Source organism: Salvelinus namaycush, chromosome 16 (assembly GCF_016432855.1).
Source record: "Salvelinus namaycush isolate Seneca chromosome 16, SaNama_1.0, whole genome shotgun sequence".
Classification (NCBI taxonomy): Eukaryota; Metazoa; Chordata; class Actinopteri; order Salmoniformes; family Salmonidae; genus Salvelinus; species Salvelinus namaycush.
The window spans coordinates 39,427,099-39,452,189 of record NC_052322.1 but is presented as its reverse complement, the minus strand read 5'-3'; the positions used below and the strand labels follow the sequence as shown (position 1 = coordinate 39,452,189).

The window sequence follows — 25,091 nt, the reverse complement described above, 5'->3', positions numbered from 1 at the left end:
TATATTTTTGTTCAGTGTAGGTTGTGCCTTTAGATTTCGAGAAAATTAACAACTAAGGACAAATTTTTCACATCTCTCATTGACTTCATAACCCTCCCATGGTCCTCGGGTCAGAGTGACCCAGGCCCTGCGTTTGGAGGGCTCCCCTCTGTGCTCGGGGTCAGAGTGACCCAGCCAGCCAGCACTAGCAAGGGCTATGTGTTATTGTGTCTACTGTGTGTGTAGCACCTGTCCTCGGGTCAGAGTGACCCAGGCCCGGTGGCGCAACAGGAGGGGTGAACACGCGCGCGTCGTTGATTCACATCGCCGCCCAACAGAGGCGAACGGCTGTAGAGAGATTACTAATATTGTCAGGGGCGCACAAAGTCGTGCTCGCCGTCGTCGTCGCCCTGTGCTGCGTGCTCTTCCCGGCTCCTCAGTGAGTGGCAGTAAGTGGCAGTGAGTGGACCCAAGTCGACATGACCGTGCGTTTCACCGCGGCGCAGGTCCTAGAACAGATATTTTCCAGTGTCCATCATCAAGAACACTACACTGATTCCGAGGAGGAGGAGGTGTCTGAGGTGTCGGGAGATGAAGACTGGGAGGAATACAACCCCGAGCGCGAGGAGGAGGACGACGACGCGTCACCATCGGGCTCTTCGGAGCAAGCCCAAGAGCAAGAGCAAGAGGAGGAAGAGATCGCCTCGGCTCGAGCCCAAAGGGAGATGTTGCTGTCAAAAAACAACAAAATCAAATGATCCCCCGTGGCCTACGGCCGCCACAGGGCCCGTGCGATCTGCCACGCCGGGCCGGACGAGACTCCGGGCCCCACGGCCTATGCCGTGACTCACGCCCGCGACATCGCGTCCACCTTCCACCTGTTCGTCACACCGGCAATAGAAAGGATAATTCTGGAAATTACAAATCTGCACGGGGCAAGAAAATACGACGATGGCTGGCGAGCCATGGACGCCACCGATCTGCGCTCCTACGTAGGGCTGCTGATCCTAGCGGGCGTCTACAGGTCCCGAGGCGGGGCCGCGGCCAGCCTGTGGGACGCAGAGAGCGGCAGGACCGTGTTCCGAGCCACCATGCCGCTCAAGGTCTTTCACAAGTGTTTGAGGCTGCTGCGATTCGACGAACGCCAGTCGAGACCTGCGAGGCTCGCCACGGACAAACTCGCAGCCATACGAGAGGTCAGGGTCCATTGGGAGGCGCGGCTGCCGGCCCTCTACAACCCGGGGCCTGACGTGACATTGGACGAGCAACTGGTCCCGTTCAGAGGTACTGTGCGTGTGCGTGCATGCGTGTATGTGTGTGTGTATAGAGAGAGCTAGTATATGTATAACGTAGCACTCATTGCCCCCCATGAGCTGGTAATTACACCAATCTCTTCTCCCCTTGCCAAATGCCGCTGTCCTTTCCGTCGGTACATTCCCAGCAAGCCGGCGAAATACGGCATCAAGTCGTGGGTGGCCTGCGACGCTAAGTCCAGCTACGCTTGGAGATGCAAGTGTACACCGGCAAGACGGCCAGCGGAGGCCCCGAGAAGAACCAGGGGATGCGCGTCGTCCTCGATCTGACAACGGGACTGAGCGGTCAGAATGTCACGTGTGACAATTTTTTCACCTCCTACGAACTGGGACAGCGGCTCCTCGAGAGGAACCTCAACATGGTGGGCACGGTGAGAAAGAACAAGGCCGAGATCCCGCCGACGCTGCTCGAGTCAAAGGCCAGACAGGTCCTGTCCTCCAGGTTTGCCTTCACGCCCACCACCACTCTAGTGTCCTACCTGGCAAAGAAAAATAAGAACGTGCTACTTCTGAGCACGCTGCACACAGAGGCCCAAGTCAGCGATCGCCGCGACAGGAAGCCGGCCGTCATCCTAGACTACAACTGCAACAAGGGCGGCGTGGACAACCTAGACAAGGTGGTCGGCACGTACAGCTGCAGACGGATGACTGCCCGCTGGCCCCTGGTCGTCTTCCACAACATCCTCGACGTGTCCTCCTACAACGCCTTTGTCATATGGCGAGAGATCAAGCCTGACTGGATGCCCCGGAAGCGGAACAAGAGGAGGGTGTTCCTGGATCAGCTGGGAAAGGCACTTGTGAAGCCGCTGATCCAAAGAAGGCAGCATCTCCCCCGCACCGAAGCGGCGTCAGCACTTGTCAAAGTCCTACAGAGTGCTACGGCTCGTCAACAGAATGAGGAGCCCGCCGCTGGCCCGGCCACCGCCCCGCTCGCTGCCCCGGCCACCGGGGCATGTAAGAGGAAGAGGTGTCAGCTCTGCCCACCAAAGAAGGACTCCAAGACACACATGGTGTGCTGCAGGTGTAGGAAATACATCTGCAAAGGCTGTTCACACGCATACTGTCACACTTGTGCCCATTGGGCGTTTAGCCAAGACGGGACAGGGTGACCCGGAGTCTAAACACAATACGAGGACGACAGGAGGGTTAAACCTCCGGCCTGATCGGTTTGGTCTGATTTGCAAGCGTTCCCGAAAGTCAATGTTGTGCCTTTGGGTTTAGAAACTCTGTGGTATTATTGTGTATAACTACGTTTGCTAGCTAGCCAGCCAGCCCAGAGAGAGCATTGTATTGTTGTTATGTAGTTGACTTGAGCTGCAACAGATTTCCACAATGATTTTCACATGTTGCTACCAACTTTCATATAACAACAAAACATTTTTTTAAACGTTTTTACAGTGTTAATCATAGGAATTAGTGGTTGGGGTGGATTATCCCATTAAGAAATGAATAATAATAAAGTCATCAAACTAAGTAATATACACAACTGAAATATTTTACTATTTCATAGTAATTTCCTATTAATCCAGTGATGTCTACCCAATGCGGACCTGTCAGAGAGAATGGAATATTTTCAATGTTTTGGTAATTGAATGTTCATTATTTGTGGTTCTGGAATTTCCATTATAAAAGCACTTTTTTTTTTTTATGTAATTATTTCAAAATGCATATAATGTTAAAAAAAAGTAAAACGGAAATAGAAAACTAGATTATTTTTTTTAATAATCAAACCGAAACGACTGATTGCTCAGCACTACACTGTATGTTTGTCTTTGTGTAAGTTCATATTGAAGTGAAATATAATTATCCAGGTCATATGGATGGAGAATCTCTAGTTCTGTCTATGTGTTGTGCATATGTGAGAAAAATAGAACAAGAGAGAGTGTGTCTCTATATTTACACATATGCATATTGAAGCAGAGAGGTAGAGGAACCCCAGCTCCTGCCCTGAAGATGATTCACTAAGCAGCTAAAATTATCTCTTTCTCCTGGCCCTTGGGATTGGGGCGTTTTGCAGCTCCTTCATTTGGCCCAGGCACACGTATGGGCACCTATAATGGCTGCCTCTTAATTCCAGTGACAGCTTTACGGGTCCTGAGTTATGGAGGTGCAGAGGAGTGCCTCATTAGGCCCCAGCCAGGCTTCACGCTGGGCTACACTAATACACCTCCATCTGAGGCCTTAACCCCTACACATACACACACCTCGCTACCAACTCATCTTTTCCTTCACTCCTCCCCTGCTTCCCCCAGGGTAAGCCAAGTGTAGGTAGAAAGGAATAAGGGCAATCCAGCTCACTTAGTTACATTAACAGAATAATTCAAGTATCGATAGTCTTCCATCACTAATGAGTCTTACTCTGCACAGTCAACCTGTAGATCAAGCTGCAGGTTACCCCCTCTCTTCCTTTTCTTCTTTCTCTCTATATCTCTCTTCTTGATTATTCTGCCTGTTTTTCCCTCTCTCCTCTCCCCTCTCATCCCCCCCATCCAGACAGTAGTAGTAGAGACTGAGGTCCTGCAGGGTGATCCATCTCTGTCAGCCTGCTAAAATGATAACGGCAATTAAATGAGAGGAGTAATTGCCGTCCGCTCCCTCTGGTCCCCGCAGACCCTCACAAGGAGCCACGGCCCTGCACGCACACGCACGCATGCACGCACGCACGCACGCACACACACACACACACACACACACACACACACACACACACACACACACACACACGCACACACACATCACAGGAGCCACGGCCCCCGAATACGAATGAGACCCGAGGCCCAAAAGGGTACCCTATAAGGCAAAAGGGGGACAGATGGAGGAGTGTATGTTTGTGTGTGTGTGTGTTATGAGGGGGAAACCAGGGGAGAAGGGGGAGGCGGTGGAGGGTGATTTGTAACTTTTAACCTCCACTGATCACCAATGGCCTTGACAAGGGAGGAGAGGGTAGAAATCACACACAGAAGAAACACACACACACACAGACACACAAGGTCGCTGTGACAGGACTTATGGTCCTTGCTGTTGCCCATGGCTCCTACTGTAAAGGCTAATGTAAGGTGAAAGGCCCCTCTGCAGTCAACTGTAACACCACTGATCAAAAGTAACATTACTACAGACAACGAGCGCACGCACGCACGCACGCACGCACGCACGCACGCACGCACGCACGCACGCACGCACGCACGCACGCACACACACACACACACACACACACACACACACACACACACACACACACACACACACACACACACACACACACACACACGCACACTAGCCCTTCCTATAATTTCTCATCCCCTTTCTACACCCCAACACCTTTTTATTTATCCACACAAACACACATACTGTACGTTCACATCGTCACCCTCAGTCTCTCCTCCATCTTCTCCTCCAGCCAGCCTGTGAAACACACCACCCACCAGGCAGCCATGACAGACCATGAATCACTGCACACTTATGACAGGCCTGCCTGCTGTATCAGCGTGTGAGTGGTGTGCTGCATGCAGCGCGTGTGAGCATGTGTGAATTGTGTGCGCGTCTAGGGTTTGTGACGTGTGCAGTGCATGCTATATGACAGCCCAGAGCTGGCTGTGTGAGTCTGTAGGCGGGGAGGTATACAGGGGTTAAATGAGTAGGAGGCTATTAGCACAGCCTTTGTCACTAACCCTATGGCAGAGTGACCTGTAGGACACAGTGTGTTGGGGTGTAGAAAGGAGGGGGGAGGAGAGGAGGCGAGAGGAGAGGCAAGGAGAGGGGCAGAGGGGAGAGGATGGGAGGGGGAGTGAGGGAGAGGGAGGTGAGAGTGAGGTGAGAGGATGGGGGTGAAGGGGAGAGGAGAGGAGTCAACCCCTAGCCCCTAACCCCTAGACCCTAAAATGTCCGGAGCCTGCTGATTTTCTGTTCTACCTGATAATTAATTGAACACACCTTGTGACCCAGGTGTAAATCGGTCCCTAATTAGGGACTGATTATAGCCTAGAGCTTTAACCAAAGGGCTTGGTAGAGTTACAGTATTCCACCTCCTAGTATAGAGCTATAACCAAAGGGCTTGGTAGAGTTACAGTATAACCAAAATACTTGTCAAGGGGCCAGGCTAGGGGCTGTGGTGTTTAAGGTTAGGAGGTAGGGTGAGGGGTTGACTTGTGACTAGTGGCATGCTGTACTGTGCACAGCAGAAGGAGATTAGCTGAGAAGTTCCATTATCTCCATGAGAAGATTGATGAGAGATATAGTCGCAACATGACAATAATCTCCTCTAGCCGACCGCCAAACCCTCCAATATGTTCTGCATTATAATCCTCCTCCTTCCAACTCCCCACCGCTCAAATAATAACAACAATAATAACAACAATAATAACAATAACACAATGCAGGAATCAAGCTGTACATGGATCCTGCCGGGTTGAGCTGGTCTCTGTAGCGTCTTAACGCCACCGCTACGCGACCATGTGCTAACGTTGACTTATTGTGAGGGAGCATGCCGACAAACGCATAATTAGGCTCCTTTTGTTGCCCTCGTTGTTGTTGCAAATGTAATTATGAAAGATGAAACAGCCTTCAATGAGATGCCTGTAAAATAGCATAATTAATATGGGCTTTTGCGAGAACAATCCTCCGCTTTACGGGAGACCCCGCGAAATTAATTAAGTGTGCCAGGATTTATGGGCGGCTCGCGGAAACCAGGAGAATTAATCGCTAGCTGAAGATGGATGGTTGCTGGAAAATGATGACGCCCAGGACCAAGGGGTGGAGCGGCAGAGGGGGTGTAACTGCTTTAGGGCCCTGCTTTTGGGGAGGGCTGGGGGGGGGGGTCACTTACAGGATTAGTCTCCCCCAGCCAACAGCTGGGACAGGGGTTGGATTGGGAGAAAAAAATTGTCCAGAAGGTTTGAGATATGAGATTGTGTATCTCCATCACACCTGCACCCTACTCTATATTCCCCCTGATGTAAAATATATTAGATGTTGAAATTGAGTGAGGATGTTGCTATTGTTGTAAATGTCATTAAAACTAAGTTTGAGTGGAAATTAACATGTCTTGGAGAGAATATGATGGATTGTGATCTTACGTAGTGTTTTTCTAACTTATGTTATTTGCTCTCTCATCATTGATGACTAATATCATTGTTAGCATAATTAATATTAGTATGGATAGATACATGAACAATAACCACATCATTAAAAACCATCAACCAACTTCATTTCAACAGGACAAGATGATCACAGACCTAACTAATCTACTGCCACAAACACATGACAAGGAGATCATTACTTAATCACTACAAGGATCATTTTCATCTATCTGTAATCTATTTTTAATCTTAATCAGACACACTTAACGAAGCGTGCTGTGACAGCACATCATGGTACTCTGTTTGTACTGATGTTAAATGGAAAAGCAACTAAAGAGATATCCCACTGGGCACAGACGTCATTTCAACGTCTAGTTTGATTTACATTTGGTTGAGTTGTCAACTAATGTAAACTCAATGTGAAATCAACAACAAAAAAGTACCATGTCATAGGATTTAGGTTAAAGTTGGTTGCATAAAATACTAAATTCCCTTCATTTTTGCAAATCAAATCAGTTTTCCACGTTGACTCAATGTCATCACATAGATTTTTTTGGGGGGTTGAAGTTACGTAGAAACAACATTGATTCAACCAGTTTTCCAGTGGGATGATTCAACGAAATAGCAGTAGAGTTGACATTATAAGTATGCTTGCTAGTCCCAATCAGGGCATAAGTATTGGAATAATAACCTGAACACTGGACATCCAGTCCAGTACAATACCATGAAAATACAACCCCATGCACCCCTACACGTATACACACCCTCATTTCCTGGTGCCTGGCTAAACAATGACCCCTCAGACCCTGTTAAACACAGATTATTAACGATGACCTCCTCCCCCACTCCAAGACCCAACACAACCACCTAAACTTACACCCCCTCCTACAGTCCCCTCAGTCCCTGCAAGACAGCGTGTTGTGAGTGTGTGTGTGTATGTGTGTGTGTATGGACCCATGCTGTTGTAATGGATGGTTAATTACCCACCTCCCCTATCCCAGGACAGCGAGCATCACAGTGTCTGTCTGGGAGAGAGGTCATGAGTGGGACGCACCCTGGGAATGGTTGTTGGTGCTGGTAATTAGCCTGACACGCACGCACGCACGCACGCACGCACGCACGCACGCACGCACGCACGCACGCACACACACACACACACACACACACACACACACACACACACATACACATACACACACACACACACACACACACACACACACACACACACACACACACACACACACACACACACACACACACATAGACATGATAAATGAATGCTTTGTGGGTGTCTGTTGTTGAACAGTTGATTGGGCAGTCTGGGGTCTCTAGAGCATGTCCGCTCTGATAATTATTTGCTGTGTGGAAGTGTGTGTGTGCGCGCTCATTCCCACACACACTTTCACTAAGGAGGAACCCTCAGCCCAAATTGTGGCGCTTCTTGTCTCATTGTCATGGTGATTATGAAATATTGTTTAATTTACTGTGCGGTGGAGTCCATCGTGATTTTGATGAATCTGGGCTTTAATTTCTTTATTCCCTTTATTGTCCTGTGGTTAGAAACAGTGTGTAGGGACCTGTGCTTTATTGTGTGTGTTGGGGAGGAATTGGGGGTAGTAGAGAAAGAGAGAGAGATGAGTAGGGGTTGTTAATGACTCTCCTTTTTATGTTACAAGGGTTCTTATGAAGAGAAAGCATTCATAAGAATCCAAATCATGTTTGGGACAATAATAGCATAGCATAGTACAGTACAGTATAGTATAGTATAGTACCGTATATTAAAGTATAGTGTAGCATAGTACAGTACAGTAAAGTACAGTAATTTATAGCACAGCATTACATAGCATAGCATAGCACAGTAAAGTATAGTACAGTATATTAAAGCATAGTACAGTACAACATAGTATAGTATATTGCATAACATGTCATAGTGCAGTATAGTATAGCATAGTACAGTATAGCATAGTACAGTGTAGTACCTTACAGTACAGTACAGTATAGCATAGTACAGTATAGTACAGTATAGTATAGTGCAGCAAAGTACAGTACAGTATAGCTTAGTACAGTACAGTATATCATAGCATAACATAGTATAGCATAGTACAGTAGAGTACATTATTTATTTATTTTATTTTATTTATCCTGTATATAACTAGGCAAGTCTAGTATAGTCTAGTATAGTCTAGTATAGTACAGTAGAGTACCGTACAGTACATTATATCATAGTATAGTACAGTGTAGTACAGTATAGTACAGTATAGTATAGTATATCATAGCATAGTACAGTATAGTATAGTACAGTATAGCATATCATAGCATAGTTTTGAATATCATAGCATAGTATTGTATAGTACAGTACAGTATAGCTTAGTATTGTACAGTGTAGTATAGTACAGTACAGTACAGTACAGTACAGTACAGTACAGTACAGTACAGTACAGTATAGCATAGTATAGTATATTACTGTATATAACAGACAGACAGGAGGAGACAGGAGGATGACTCTCAGAGATAAGAGGATGGCTTATCTGGACAGAAGAAATGATTAGCTAATACACTGGAGCTCACCAGCCAAAGCTCATATCCCAGGCTATATACTGACCCAATAGGAGGAGAGAGAATGAGAGGGAGAGAGACAGACACACACACAAAGAGAAAGAAAGCTAGAGGCGGGAGAGAGAGAGAGAAGGCAGAGGCCCACTCTAATTGATTATATGGCTATCGACAGGGACCCAGAAAAACAGGCACTCACTTTCCCCTTGATTGAATTAAACACCTTTTATGGGGCGCATCGATTGGCCAGAGATGATAGGGGGTGCATGGAGGGATGAAAGGATAGGAAGAGAAGAGAACGTTATGATATGTAGAGGCGCTATCTGTCTTTGGGGCTCTCACAGGCACAGTACAGCACAGACATACACACCCACACCCACACACACACACAAACATATAGTTGCACACACCCACATCCACACACACACACACACACACACACACACACACACACACACACACACACACACACACACACACACACACACACACACACACACACACACACACACACACACACACACACACACACACACACACACACACACACACACTGTAAACACGCACGCACGCACACTCACACATACACACACACACACCCACCCACACACCTCCACAGACAGGCAAGAGGTCTGATGCCATGTTGTAATTCAGGCAAATCAATGCTTTTAAAACATTTAGCCATGCCCAGTAATGAAGTACTGTCAAAATAGGCCTGCCTAGCAATATATGTGCCGGGCCCCTATCAATCACCATTACAATGGGTGGAGGCCATGACAGTGCAGTGGACAGAGATACACAGAGAGAGATAGATAGAGAGAAAAAGAGCGAGAGAGAGAGAAAGCACTTCCCAGGACTGTGCTTCAAAACCTAATATCTACCTGGCCTACCACTCCACCTTGGACTTGAACAGCCTTTATGACCAGGTCCACCTCTACAAGACAGCAGTCCCCACCTTCGCCAGGACCCTGAAGGACATCACCCTCATCCACAGCCCCAACACCTCACACCGGAGCGAACAGAGCAACGGACACTCCGCTCAGATCAATGAGACACTCTCCCAGATCTGCGGGACTTTACAAAACACAATACCTTGACTATCTCATGCTGGAATATTCGAGGTCTGAGGTCATCTGCCTTTGGCCTAAAGATCAGGAACCCAGACATTGCTATTCTACAAGAAACATGAGATAGAGAAGACAGACCCACTGGTTGCCCTCTAGGTTACAGAGAGCTGGTAGTCCCATCCACCAAACTACCAGGAGTGAAACAGGGAAGAGAGTCGGGGTTTATTTGGTATAGATTTGGTGTGTACCTCAGCCTCCAGTATTTATGCTGCAGTAGTTTATGTGTCGGGGGGCTAGGGTCAGTCTGTTATATCTGGAGTATTTCTCCTGTCTTATCCGGTGTCCTGTGTGAATTTAAGTATGCTCTCTCTAATTCTCTCTCTCTTTCTCTCTTTCTTTCTCTCTTTCTCTCTTTCTTTCTTTCTTTTTCTCTCTCGGAGGACCTGAGCCCTAGGACCATGCCTGATGACTCCTTGCTGTCCCCAGACCACCTGGCCGTGCTGCTGCTCCAGTTTCAACTGTTCTGCCTGCGGCTATGGAACCCTGACCTGTTCACCAGACGTGCTACCTGTCCCACACGTGCCGTTTTCAACTCTCTAGAGACAGCAGAAGCGGTAGAGATACTCTGAATGATCGGCTATGAAAAGCCAACTGACATTTACTCCTGAGGTGCTGACCTGTTGCACCCTCGACAACCACTGTCATTATTATTATTTGACCCTGCTGGTCATCTATGAACATTTGAACATCTTGGCCGTGTTCTGTTATAATCTCCACCCGGCACAGCCAGAAGAGGACTGGCCACCCCTCATAGCCTGGTTCCCCTCATAGTTTTCCTAGTCACCGTGCTTCTACACCTTCATTGCTTGCTGCTTGGGGTTTTAGGCAGGGTTTCTGTACAGCACTTTGTGACATCAGCTGATATAAAAAGGGCTTTATAAATACATTTGATTGATTGACCTAACCCACTCTATTAAATTCATCAAATCAGGAACATTTTACATCTGGTTAGAAATAAATAAGGAAATAATCTCAAAAGAGAAAAATGTCCTCCTGTGTGCTACCTATATCCCCCCTATAGAATCCCCATACATTAATAAAGACAGTCTCTCTATCCTAGAGGGGGAAATCAACCATTTCCAGACCCAGTGACATGTACTAGTCTGTGGTGATCTAAATGTCAGAACTGGACAAAAACCTGACACTCTCAGCACACAGAGGGACAAACACCTAACTGTAGCGGACTGCATTCCCTCCCCATATGGCCCTCTAGACACAACTACAACAACATAACCAACAAAAATGTGCCAACGCTCCTGCAGCTCTGTCGCATGCTGGGTCTGTACATAGTCAATCGTAGGCTTCGAGGGGACACCTACGATAGGTACACCTACAGCTCGTCCCTTAGCAGCAGTACTGTACACTACTTTATGGTCTCGCAGAGCATTCAGTCAGCCAACTAACAGCCCTTTCAGACCACAGAAAAATCACTGCTTGCTTGAACAGTGCAATACTCAACCATTAGGCATCAAAGCCCAACAAACTGCATGATATTAAAAAATGCTATAGATGGAAGGAAGATAGTGTAGAAACCTACCAAAGAACAATTGGCCAAACACAAATCCAATCCCTTCTAGACAACTTCCTGGACAAAATGTTTCTCTGCAATAGTGAAGATGTAAACTTAGCAGTAGAAAGTCTGAACAAAACTGTTAAAATAGTAGCTGACATATCAAATAAAAAAAATTCTAGAAGAAAACCTAAGGAAACAGTATTGAGAAACGGTCTGATGAAGAGTGCAACATAAGAATGGAATTGAGAAACCTATCCAATCAAAAGCACAGAGACCCAGAAAACCAAAACATAGGCCTTTACTATGAGGAAACATTAAAACAGTACAGAAATACACTAAGAAAAATTAAGGAACAGCATGTCAGAAAACAGCTCAATGTGATCAAAGAATCTATAGAATCAAGTCACTTCTGGGAAAATTGTAAAACACTGAACAAACAACAACAGGAAGAGTTAGTTATTCAATGAAGATGCATGGACAAACCACTTCTCCAACCTTTTCAACCATATAACAAAGAACCAAGAGCAAAAACATATGCATGACAATTTACAAAACTAAGAATCAGTTATTAAAGATTACCAGAACCCATTGGAATCTTAAATGACATTGAATGAACTACAGGACAAAATACAAACCCTCCAACCCAAAAAGGCCTGTGGTGTTGATGGTATCCTAAATGAAATGATAAAATATACAGACCACAAATTCAAGTTAGCTATACTTAACTCTTTCTGAATATTTGGAACCAAGATCTGATCACCCCAATCCACAAAATTGGAGACAAATTTGACCCCAATAATTACTGCGGAATCTGGGTCAAGAGTATCCTCAGGAAAATCCTCTTCTGTATCATCAACAGCAGACTCCAACATTTCTTCAGTGAAAACAATGTCCTGAGCAAATGTAAGATTGGCTTCTTACCAAAATACAGTACGAAAGACCATGTATAAACCCAGCACACCCTATTTGACAAACAAAACAAAAGCAAAGCCTACTCATGCTTTGTTGCTTTCAATTTGGCATGAGGGCTTGCAATAAAAACTGATGGAAAGCGGTGCTGAGGGGGAAACCTACGATGTTATAAAATCAACATACACAGACAAGTGTGTGATCGAAATTGGCAATAAATACACAGATGTCTTCCCTCAGGGTCGGGGAGATAGACAGGGATGCAGTTTGAGCCTCACCCTCTTCAGCATTTATATCAATGAATTGGCGAAGGCACTAGAATAGTCTGCAGCACCAGGCCTCACCCTACTAGAATAGTCTGCAGCACCAGGCTTCACACTACTAGAATAGTCTGCAGCACCAGGCCTCACCCTACTAGAATAGTCTGCAGCACCAGGCCTCACCCTACTAGAATAGTCTGCAGCACCAGGCCTCACCCTACTAGAATAGTCTGCAGCACCAGGCCTCACCCTACTAGAATAGTCTGCAGCACCAGGCCTCACCCTACTAGAATAGTCTGCAGCACCAGGCCTCACCCTACTAGAATAGTCTGCAGCACCAGGCCTCACCCTACTAGAATAGTCTGCAGCACCAGGCCTCACCCTACTAGAATAGTCTGCAGCACCAGGCCTCACCCTACTAGAATAGTCTGCAGCATCAGGCCTCACCCTACTAGAATAGTCTGCAGCAGCAGGCCTCACCCTACTAGAATAGTCTGCAGCACCAGGCCACACTAGAATAGTCTGCAGTACCAGGCCTCACCCTACTAGAATAGTCTGCAGCATCAGGCCTCACCCTACTAGAATAGTCTGCAGCACCAGGCCTCACCCTACTAGAATAGTCTACAGCACCAGGCCTCACCCTACTAGAATAGTCTGGAGCACCAGGCCTCACCCTACTAGAATAGTCTGCAGCATCAGGCCTCACCCTACTAGAATAGTCTGCAGTACCAGGCCTCACCCTACTAGAATAGTCTGCAGCACCAGGCCTCACCCTACTAGAATAGTCTGCAGCACCAGGCCTCACCCTACTAGAATAGCCTGCAGCACCAGGCCTCACCCTACTAGAATAGTCTGCAGCATCAGGCCTCACCCTACTAGAATAGTCTGCAGCACCAGGCCTCACTCTACTAGAATAGTCTGCAGCACCAGGCCTCACCCTACTAGAATAGTCTGCAGCATCAGGCCTCACCCTACTAGAATAGTCTGCAGTACCAGGCCTCACCCTACTAGAATAGTCTGCAGCATCAGGCCTCACTCTACTAGAATAGTCTGCAGTACCAGGCCTCACCCTACTAGAATAGTCTGCAGCATCAGGCCTCACCCTACTAGAATAGTCTGCAGCACCAGGCCTCACTCTACTAGAATAGTCTGCAGTACCAGGCCTCACCCTACTAGAATAGTCTGCAGTACCAGGCCTCACCCTACTAGAATAGTCTGCAGCACCAGGCTTCACACTACTAGAATAGTCTGCAGCACCAGGCCTCACCCTACTAGAATAGTCTGCAGCACCAGGCTTCACACTACTAGAATAGTCTGCAGCACCAGGCCTCACCCTACTAGAATAGTCTGCAGCACCAGGCCTCACCCTACTAGAATAGTCTGCAGCACCAGGCCTCACCCTACTAGAATAGTCTGCAGCACCAGGCCTCACCCTACTAGAATAGTCTGCAGCACCAGGCCTCACCCTACTAGAATAGTCTGCAGCACCAGGCCTCACCCTACTAGAATAGTCTGCAGCACCAGGCCTCACCCTACTAGAATAGTCTGCAGCACCAGGCCTCACCCTACTAGAATAGTCTGCAGCACCAGGCCTCACCCTACTAGAATAGTCTGCAGCATCAGGCCTCACCCTACTAGAATAGTCTGCAGCAGCAGGCCTCACCCTACTAGAATAGTCTGCAGCAGCAGGCCTCACACTACTAGAATAGTCTGCAGCACCAGGCCACACTAGAATAGTCTGCAGTACCAGGCCTCACCCTACTAGAATAGTCTGCAGCATCAGGCCTCACCCTACTAGAATAGTCTGCAGCACCAGGCCTCACCCTACTAGAATAGTCTACAGCACCAGGCCTCACCCTACTAGAATAGTCTGGAGCACCAGGCCTCACCCTACTAGAATAGTCTGCAGCATCAGGCCTCACCCTACTAGAATAGTCTGCAGTACCAGGCCTCACCCTACTAGAATAGTCTGCAGCACCAGGCCTCACCCTACTAGAATAGTCTGCAGCACCAGGCCTCACCCTACTAGAATAGCCTGCAGCACCAGGCCTCACCCTACTAGAATAGTCTGCAGCATCAGGCCTCACCCTACTAGAATAGTCTGCAGCACCAGGCCTCACTCTACTAGAATAGTCTGCAGCACCAGGCCTCACCCTACTAGAATAGTCTGCAGCATCAGGCCTCACCCTACTAGAATAGTCTGCAGTACCAGGCCTCACCCTACTAGAATAGTCTGCAGCATCAGGCCTCACTCTACTAGAATAGTCTGCAGTACCAGGCCTCACCCTACTAGAATAGTCTGCAGCATCAGGCCTCACCCTACTAGAATAGTCTGCAGCACCAGGCCTCACTCTACTAGAATAGTCTGCAGTACCAGGCCTCACCCTACTAGAATAGTCTGCAGTACCAGGCCTCACCCTACTAGAATAGTCTGCAGCACCAGGCTTCACACTACTAGAATAGTCTGCAGCACCAGGCCTCACCCTACTAGAATAGTCTGCAGCATCAGGCCTCACCCTACTAGAATAGTCTGCAGCACCAGGCCTCACTCTACTAGAATAGTCTGCAGTACCAGGCCTCACCCTACTAGAATAGTCTGCAGCACCAGGCCTCACCCTACTAGAATAGTCTGCAGCACCAGGCCTCACCCTACTAGAATAGTCTGCAGCACCGGGCCTCACCCTACTAGAATAGTCTGCAGCACCAGGCCTCACCCTACTAGAATAGTCTGCAGCATCAGGCCTCACCCTACTAGAATAGTCTGCAGCACCTGGCCTAACCCTACTAGAATAGCCTGCAACACCAGGCCTCACCCTACTAGAATAGTCTGCAGCATCTGGCCTAACCCTACTAGAATAGCCTGCAGCACCAGGCCTCACCCTACTAGAATAGTCTGCAGTACCAGGCCTCACCCTACTAGAATAGTCTGCAGCACCAGGCCTCACCCTACTAGAATAGTCTGCAGCACCAGGCTTCACCCTACTAGAATAGCCTGCAGCACCAGGCCTCACCCTACTAGAATAGTCTGCAGCATCAGGCCTCACCCTACTAGAATAGTCTGCAGCACCAGGCCTCACTCTACTAGAATAGTCTGCAGTACCAGGCCTCACCCTACTAGAATAGTCTGCAGCACCAGGCTTCACACTACTAGAATAGTCTGCAGCACCAGGCCTCACCCTACTAGAATAGTCTGCAGCATCAGGCCTCACCCTACTAGAATAGTCTGCAGCACCAGGCCTCACTCTACTAGAATAGTCTGCAGTACCAGGCCTCACCCTACTAGAATAGTCTGCAGCACCAGGACTCACCCTACTAGAATAGTCTGCAGCACCAGGCCTCACCCTACTAGAATAGTCTGCAGCACCGGGCCTCACCCTACTAGAATAGTCTGCAGCACCAGGCCTCACCCTACTAGAATAGTCTGCAGCACCAGGCCTCACCCTACTAGAATAGTCTGCAGCACCAGGCCTCACCCTACTAGAATAGTCTGCAGCACCAGGCCTCACCCTACTAGACTCTGAAATCAAATGTCTCCTGTTTGCAGATGATCTGGTGGACAGATTCTGTCACACTTGGGCCCTGACAGTGAATCTCAGTAAGACAATAATAAGTGTGTTCCAAAAAAGGTCCAGATGCCAGGACCATGAACATGTATTCTATCTAGACACTGTTGCCCTAGAGCACACAAAGAATTACACATGCCTCGGCCTGAACGATCTGAGAGACTACGCCATCAAAAGGAACATAAAATTCAACATCCCAATTAGCATTTGGCAAACAATACTCCAGTCAGTTATAGAACCCATTGCACTTTATGGTTGTGAGATCTGGGATTCACTCACCAACCAAGAATTCTCAAAATGGGACAAACAGCCAATTGAGACTCTGCATACAGAATTCTGAAAAAACCTCCTCCACGTACAACGTAAAACCCCAAATAATGCATGCAGAGCAGAATTAAGACTATACCCGCTAATTATAAAAGTCTTGAAAAGAGCCATTGAATTCCATAACCACCTAAAGCCACGGCATTCCTAGTCGATCACCAAACATTTCTGTAAAAAAACGATAAAGCCTTGCATTTCTATTTTTCTTATTTGTTTCGTTCTGTTGGCAGTAGGTGGGCTCCTAAGTGGCGCAGCGGTCGAAGGCACTGCATCTCAGTGCTGGAGGCGTCACTACACCCTGTTTCGAATCCAGGCTGTATCACAACCATCAGTGATTGGGAGTCCCATAGTGCGGCGCACAATTAGCCCAGCATCGTCTGGGTTTGGCCGGTGTAGGAAGTCATTGTAAATAAGAATTTGTTCTTAATAACTGACTTACCTAGTAAAAAAAAAATCCTATCATCTGTCTCCTGATTCTGCCTCTTTCGACACTACTGTCCTCCCTTTCCACATCCTATGACTCGCACTGTCCCCTTTCCTCTCGGCCGGCTTGGCCCTCCCTCCTGCTCATTGGCTGAGGGACTCATTGCGAGCTTACAGAACAGAGCTGCGTGCAGCTGAGCCAAAATGGAGGAAAACTAAACTTCTGGAAGACCTTTCATCCTTTCACTCCCTCCTCTCTACCTTCTCTTCCTCTGTATCCGCTGCTAAAGCCACTTTCAACCACTCTAAATTTCAAGCTTCTACCTCTAACCTTAGGAAACTCTTTTTCACCTTCTCCTCCCTCCATAATCCTCCACCCCCATCCCTCCTCCCTCTCTGCGGACGACTTTGTCAACCACTTTGAAAAAAAGGTTGACGACATCCGCTAGTCATTCAACTCAGCCTATTGAGTCCACTGGTCTCGCTCACACAGAACAACCCTACGCCTTGACCTCTTTCTCCCCTCTCTCTCCAGATGACATCCTGCGACTAGTGAGGTCTGGCCGCCCGACAACCTGCCCGCTTGACCTCATCCCCTCCTCCCTTCTCCAGACCATCTCTGGAGACCTTCTCTCATTCCTTGCTTCCCTCATCAACTCATCCCTGACCACTGGCTGTGTCCCCTCTGACTTCAAAAAGGCCAGAGTTGCTCCCTTCCTCAAGAAACCAACACTCGACTCATCTGACATCAAAAACTACAGACCTGTATCCCTTCTTTCTTTATTTTCTTTCTCTGATGAACTTTCTTGTTATCGCTCTCAGAACGATCTTCTGACCCTAACCAGTCAGGTTTCAAGACGGGTCACTCAACCGAGACTGTTCTTCTCTGTGTCACAGAGGCTCTCCGTACTGCCAAAGCTGACTCTCTCTCCTCTGTTATCATTCTCCTAGATCTATCCACTGTCTTTGATATCGTGAACCATCAGATCCTCCTCTCCACTCTCTCAGGGCTGGTTGTCTCAGGCTATGCACTCTTGGATTACATCCTACCTGGCAGGCTGCTCCTACCAGGTGATGTGGAGAGGATCTGTGTCTGCACTCTGACTACTGGTGTACCCCAGGGCTCGGGTTCTAGGCCCTCTACTCTCTATACACCAAGTCACTCGGCTCCGTCATATCCTCACATGGTCTCTCCTAATATTGATATACAAATGACACTCAACTACTTTTTTCCTTCCTTTCCTTTCTTCTGACACCTAGGTGGTGACACGCATCTCTGCATGCCTGGCAGATATCTCAGCTCCCAAGGGAAGACCTGCCCGCTCGAAGACCTCTCCATGACGGTTGACAACTCCACAGTGTCTCTCTCCCAAAGTGCAAAGAACCTTGGCATGACCCTGGACAACAACCTGTTGTTCTCTGTAAACATCAAAGCAGTGACTCGCTCCTGCAGGTTCATGCTCTACAACATCTGTAGAGTACGACCCTACCTCACACAGGAAGCAGCGCAGGTCTTAATCCAGGCACTTGTCATCTCCCGTCTGGACTATTGCAACTCGCTGTTGTCTGGGCTCCCCACTTGTGCCATCAAACCCCTGCAACATATCCAGAACGTTGCAGCCCACCTGGTTTTCAACCTTCACAAGTTCTCTCATGTCACCCTGCTCCTCCGCACACTCCACTGGCTTCCAGTTGAAGATTGCATCCACTGCAAGACCATGGTGCTTACCTACGCACAGCCCAGTCCAAGCTCTTCTCTGTCCTGGCACCCCCCCCCCCCCCGAAAGCTAGAACAGTAGAGTCCCTGGCCATCTTCCAAAAAACCTGCCAAATGTACGACCATATAAGAGACACATATTTCCCTTCCATTACACAAACACACCAAGAATTTGAACACAAATTACATTTTAACAAACTCCCGTATCTGTTAGGCAAAATACCACAGTGTGCAATCCCAGCAGTTCAATTTGTGACCTGCTGCAACAAGGAAATGTCAGGTTGTGCGCTACTGGTATAGAAGTCAGGTGCAGGAGAGCAGAGAGTTGTGATCAGGCGCACACTTTATTTGGCAGAAGCAACAACAGACGGATGCAACTGCGTCAAAAACCTCCAGCCAATGGCAAAAGTGAAAAGTGCGACAACAGTCACAATAATGCAAATGTTTAACAATTAAACATACCTCGGGTTAAACACGGTACCCTGGGAAAAACCAGCCTGGCGCGTCAAACAAAACAATTCCACACAAAGACATGGGGGGGAACAGAGGGAATATATATGTAGTGTGATTAGGGAACGTAAACCAGGTGTGCGGGGAAACAAGACAAAACAAACGGAACAATGAAAAGTGGAGCGGCCATGGCTAGAAGACCGGTGACGTCGACCGCCGAACGCCGCCCGAAAAAGGAGAGGAGCCGACTTCGGCGGAAGTCGTGACAGGAAAGGTCAACCAGTGGGTCAGAATCAACAATGTAAATATAACCTATATTTATCTGCCTATTTATTTCACCCTGTCATTTGTACATTCTATTATTTGCACATTGTCATAAAAAAAGTATATAGCTCATGTAATATTTAAAATGTTATACAGCATTTTTTAACTACTAATAATATACTATTTTAAACGTTGTTATTGTCTTTGTGTGTAATGTTTACTGTTAATATATGGTTGTTTTTGTTTTTGTTTTGTTTTTTCTTTAACTAGTTTTTTCTTTTTTTCCACTTGCTTTGGCAATGTAAGCACATATTTCGAAAAAGCCACTGAATTTAATTGAATTGAGAGTGAGACAGAGAGAGAGACAGACAGAGAGACAGAAAGAGAGAGACAGACAGAGAGACAGAGAGAGAGACAGACAGAGAGACAGAAAGAGAGAGACAGAGAGAGAGACAGAAAGAGACAGACAGAGAGACAGAAAGAGAGAGACAGACAAAGAGACAGAGAGAGAGACAGACAGAGAGACAGAAAGAGAGAGACAGAGAGAGAGACAGAAAGAGAGACAGAAAGAGAGACAGACAGAGAGACAGAGAGAGAGACAGACAGAGAGACAGAAAGAGAGAAACAGAGAGAGAGACAGAAAGAGAGACAGACAGAGAGACAGAAAGAGAGAGACAGACAGACAAAGAGACAGAAAGAGACAGACAGACAGACAGAGAGACAGAAAGAGAGAGACAGAAAGAGAGACAGAAAGAGAGAGACAGAAAGAGAGAGACAGAAAGAAAGAGAGAGTTGGGGTGAGTGGACTACACTCTCAAATTCATTTCCTTTATAGTTTTATCAAAGATGAATAGTAAAAAGGAGATAAGAGTTATCAGGCAGCCATTACTGGAGCAGTGGAAGGAAACAGTGACAAGACAGAACATCCTGAGAATGTTAACTCTGCAGGCTACAACTCTAACCTATTTTGTACCTTGAAAATGCTCAACATTTCCTCGAAACTGCAGGTGATGTCATACATAAACAATACTCTCAAGACCAGGCATCCCATCATCGTGGTGACCCGCAGCAACAGATATAGGAGACGTGACATCATCACAGCAAATCGAACCTAATCAATACAAGATGCCAGTCTGTTGATCAGCACACACACACACACACACACACACACACACACACACACACACACACACACACACACACACACACACACACACACACACACACACACACACACACACACACACACACACACACACACACACACACACACACACACACACACACCATGTATTGCCTTTCAGAATACCCAAACCCCAATCACCAGGAGTCCCACTATGACCTCACCTTGTTAATGAATCCCCCACGAGTGACCAGTCCTAATCAACATCCCCAGACACACACACACACACATACAAGCACACATACCCACACACACACCATTTAACCACAACTCTAGCATGACCTCATTTCGCTCCAATGAGGCCCCTAGATTGACCCCCGCAAACCATCAGGTCAACCCCTGAGCACGGTTCAACCAATCAACAACATGGCCAACACCAATATAAACATTTAAATGAGACCTAGTATAACACTACCAAAACCATGAAAGACTGTATAAAGAGAGCAGAGGGGTATCAGGTGGAGTTCTGTGGGTTATGCTGTCATGGCCTATTAGTATTTAAACAGCGTTTGCTTTCCATTAGAGATACATTCACAAATGCCCCAAGTATGATGAGAGGACCAACGTGCTCCTATTGTGATTAAAATATTCACACACACACAAGGGTGTGCACACACACACACACACACACACACACACACACACACACACACACACACACACACACACACACACACACACACACACACACACACACACACACACACACACACACACCAATGAGTAAGAAACCACTTTTTAACTGATGAGAACAATGCGTCCCACAAAGACACTATTATTTTAATTTGTGAATAAAGAGATAGATTCAGAGAATTAAATATATAAATACCACATTTTTTTAAAGTGTGAGTTGACAGTATTACACAAGCACTTGGTTTAATACCTAGCCATAATGTCCGCTGGGGAAAGGACCCAAAGCTCTACTCTCCTTTATTAGTCATCTGCTCAGATTATAGACACACCATTTTGATTACCTCAGAGAGAGAGAGTAAAGATAGAAAGAGAGAAAGACATAGAGAGAGAGAGCGACAGCAAGAGATAGAGATAGAGAGACAGAGAGAAAGAGAGAGACAGACAGAGAGAGAGAGAGAAGACCAAGGGAGTGAGAGCGAAAGAGAGAGAGAGAGAGAGAGAGAGAGAGAGAGAGAGAGAGAGAGAGAGAGAGAGAGAGAGAGAGGAGCATGAGACTTATCCCCCACGGGGCTAAACACACACACACACGTACACACACACACACATCATGATGAACACAGGCCTCTATGAACCCTTTTACTGGCAGGATAATGAAATCAATATTGCATATAAATAAATGGGCCCAAAACAGATCTGTGATAAAGTGGCTGAAAGACCTTAAATCAAACAGTCTGACTCAATGGCCACCTACCCCTGCTGTATATCTGTCTGCACTTTATCTATATATCCAACTATCGAATTTCAAATGAATCTTGAATGTCTGTCTGTCGGGTAGAAGAAGGAGAAGAAATGGTGGTGTGGATGAAAAGGAGGAAGGGCAGAATGAAGGTAGACACTGAAAGAAGCAGAAGAGGAAGCAATGAAGTTGGAGGAGGTGAGAACATGTGAGGAGCATGAGGTGGAGAGGGAGGACAGGCCATAGAGTTCATAGCCGAATAGCATTTGACTATTCACACTCTTTCACAGGTCTTTAACATGTTCTCTCCTTCACATTGAATAGATTTGACTTGCAGACTGTCCTTAAATCAAAGTGCACCCTGCCCTCCTCTTATCCTCCCTCCACTTCTCCCTCCGTCTCGCGCTCCCACCGCCCTCTCTCTTCGCCTGTCATTTATTAATGTTGTAAATTGTCACCAGGTCCTCCTTTAATGCATGGGAATCACACCTGCTCATTCTTGGTCACATGATTCACTGGCTTTGCAGAGGAAACTGGAGGTGGAGGCCACACACACACATACACACATGTACACAAGCACGTATGCACCCACACACACACATACACACACGTACACAAGCACGTATGCACCCACACACACTCACAAACACCTCTGGGAGTTGACAGGGGTGATCTAATGAGACTGATGGATGGGGGGATGAGGGGAGGAATACATGGACAGATGAATTTGATTTGTCCAAATGAGGGGCGAGTCACAGAATGGTGGAGAGACAGGTCTGTGTATCGCTACGTCGACTGCGGACGCATGTATCAAAGTAAATCAATTATCAATCGATACGCCTTTTCAATTTGCATGAATCAAACAGCTCAGAGAATCTTCCTGACTGTCTTTTTTCCCTGTCTCTCTGTGACAGACAGACTCTGACCATCTTTCTCCATCCTCTCTCTCTCTCCCTCCTCTCTTTCTCCACCCTCTCTCTCTCCCTTCTGCCTCTCTTTCTCCTTCCTCTCTCCCTCTACCTCTGACAGACACATGAAGAGTGTTCTTCACCTTCTCCTGTCCCACACTCTCACCCCCACCTCTCTCTCACTCCCCTATCTCTCTCACTCCCCCATCCCTCTCTCACCCCCATCTCTCTCTTATCCCCCCACCTCTCTCTACCACTCCCCACCTATCTCTCACTCCCCCATCTCTCTCTCTCACCCCCCAACTCTCTCTCACCCCCACCTATCTCTCACTCCCCCATCTCTCTCTCTCACCCCCCAACTCTCTCTCACCCCCCACCTATCTCTCACTCCCCCATCTCTCTCTCTCTCACCCCCCAACTCTCTCCCACCCCCCACCTCTCTTTCACTCCCCCCCACCTCTCTCTCACCCCCCAACCTCTCTCACCTCTCCTCCCTGGTTTGAATCCCCAAGCCAGCAAAGTAGAAAAATCTGCCATGCTGCCCTTGAGCAAGGCAGTTAACCCCCAACAACAAATTTTCCCTGGGTGCCGATGACATCTGAATCAGAGGGGTTGGGCTAAATGCGGAAGACACATTTCGTTTGAATGCATTCAAATCAAATCAAATAAATTTATATAGCCCTTCTTACATAAGCTGATATCTCAAAGTGCTGTACAGAAACCCAGCCTAAAACCCCAAACAGCAAACAATGCAGGTGGCTAGGGAAAACTCCCTAGAAAGGCCAGAACCTAGGAAGAAACCTAGAGAGGAACCAGGCTATGAGGGGTGGCCAGTCCTCTTCTGGCTGTGCCGGGTGGAGATGAAAACAGAACATGGCCAAGATGTTCAAATGTTCATAAATGACCAGCATGGTCAAATAATAATAATCACAGTGGTTGTCGAGGGTGCAACAGGTCAGCACCTCAGGAGTAAATGTCAGTTGGCTTTTCATAGCCTATCATTGAGAGGATCTCTACCGCTCCTGCTGTCTCTAGAGAGTTGAAAACAGCAGGTCTGGGACAGGCAGCACGTCCGGTGAACAGGCCAGGGTTCCATAGCCGCAGGCAGAACAGTTGAAACTGGAGCATTCAGTTGTGCAATTGGCTAGGTATCCCGCTTTCCTTTCCCTAAAGCCATAATGTGACATTGTAGTGGTATGACATGTAAAGAGCTCTTGGGACAGAGAGACTCAACCTGATCAAAACAAACAGCTGACATCAGGCAAACTTCCCATGACACTGATACATTACAATATTCAGTTGCTTAATTATGGACATTGGATGGACATTGAACACAAGCAACAGGGCAAAGGCAAGGACAGATACCAGAACCTCTTTTCAGACATGCTTCTTGCCAGTAACTAACAATTCTCCCATCAAACACTGAACACACACCTGGCCACCTTGTTTTCTAACCACATGTAGCCACAGATTCTAATACTGTGTTTAAACGGGCATCACCTTCAGATATGGGTCTAGTCCTATCAACAACCTTAGAGCGCTCTGAAATCAGTGTAGTAGAGGTGAAAATAAGGGCTAGTGTTTCCCCCTCCTCTCCAGTCTCTTAGGGCATGCTCAGCCTCCTGAATATTTCAGCAGTAAAAACTGCTCTCTCTGGTCTGGTCCTTTAAGGCCTGGGTTAGTCTGGGTCGAGGCAGGCCTAGCTCTGGTCACTGTGACCCTGAGCTTTATCCCCCAGGCCATCCCAAACTTGGGGCCAGGGCCAAATCTCAGCCATAAAGGACAATTAAAAGTAAAGGCAAGAGTCAGTGTTCACATACAATATGTGTGATTTCCCCTTTTACGGCTTCAAATCTATTTTTAATGAACCATTGAATATTAACTGGATTTGTAGGAGCCGGGTGTCAACTCCCATGAGTGTAAGTTGGAGCATGAGGTTTAGTAGACAGAGAAGGGGGGGGGTTGTGTGTGTGTATGTATGAATGGGGGTTTACATGGTGTTAATATGCGAGGAGTGGTTATGCTCAATTACAATTACAATCAACCGCCATGGGAGATGCATCAACATCAATTGTATACCCAGCACCCCCTTTGGAGTAACTACAGTAGCTGCATTGTACTGGAGAAGAGATGGGGAGAAAGTGAGAAAGAGAGAGAG

The 25,091-nt window shown here is 47.2% G+C and overlaps 1 pseudogene; it reads left to right on the top strand.

Annotated features, from left to right (window-relative positions):
• Nucleotides 1-458: 458 nt before the first annotated feature.
• LOC120061668 lies at nt 459-10,020 on the top strand (annotated as a pseudogene).
• Nucleotides 10,021-25,091: the final 15,071 nt, after the last annotated feature.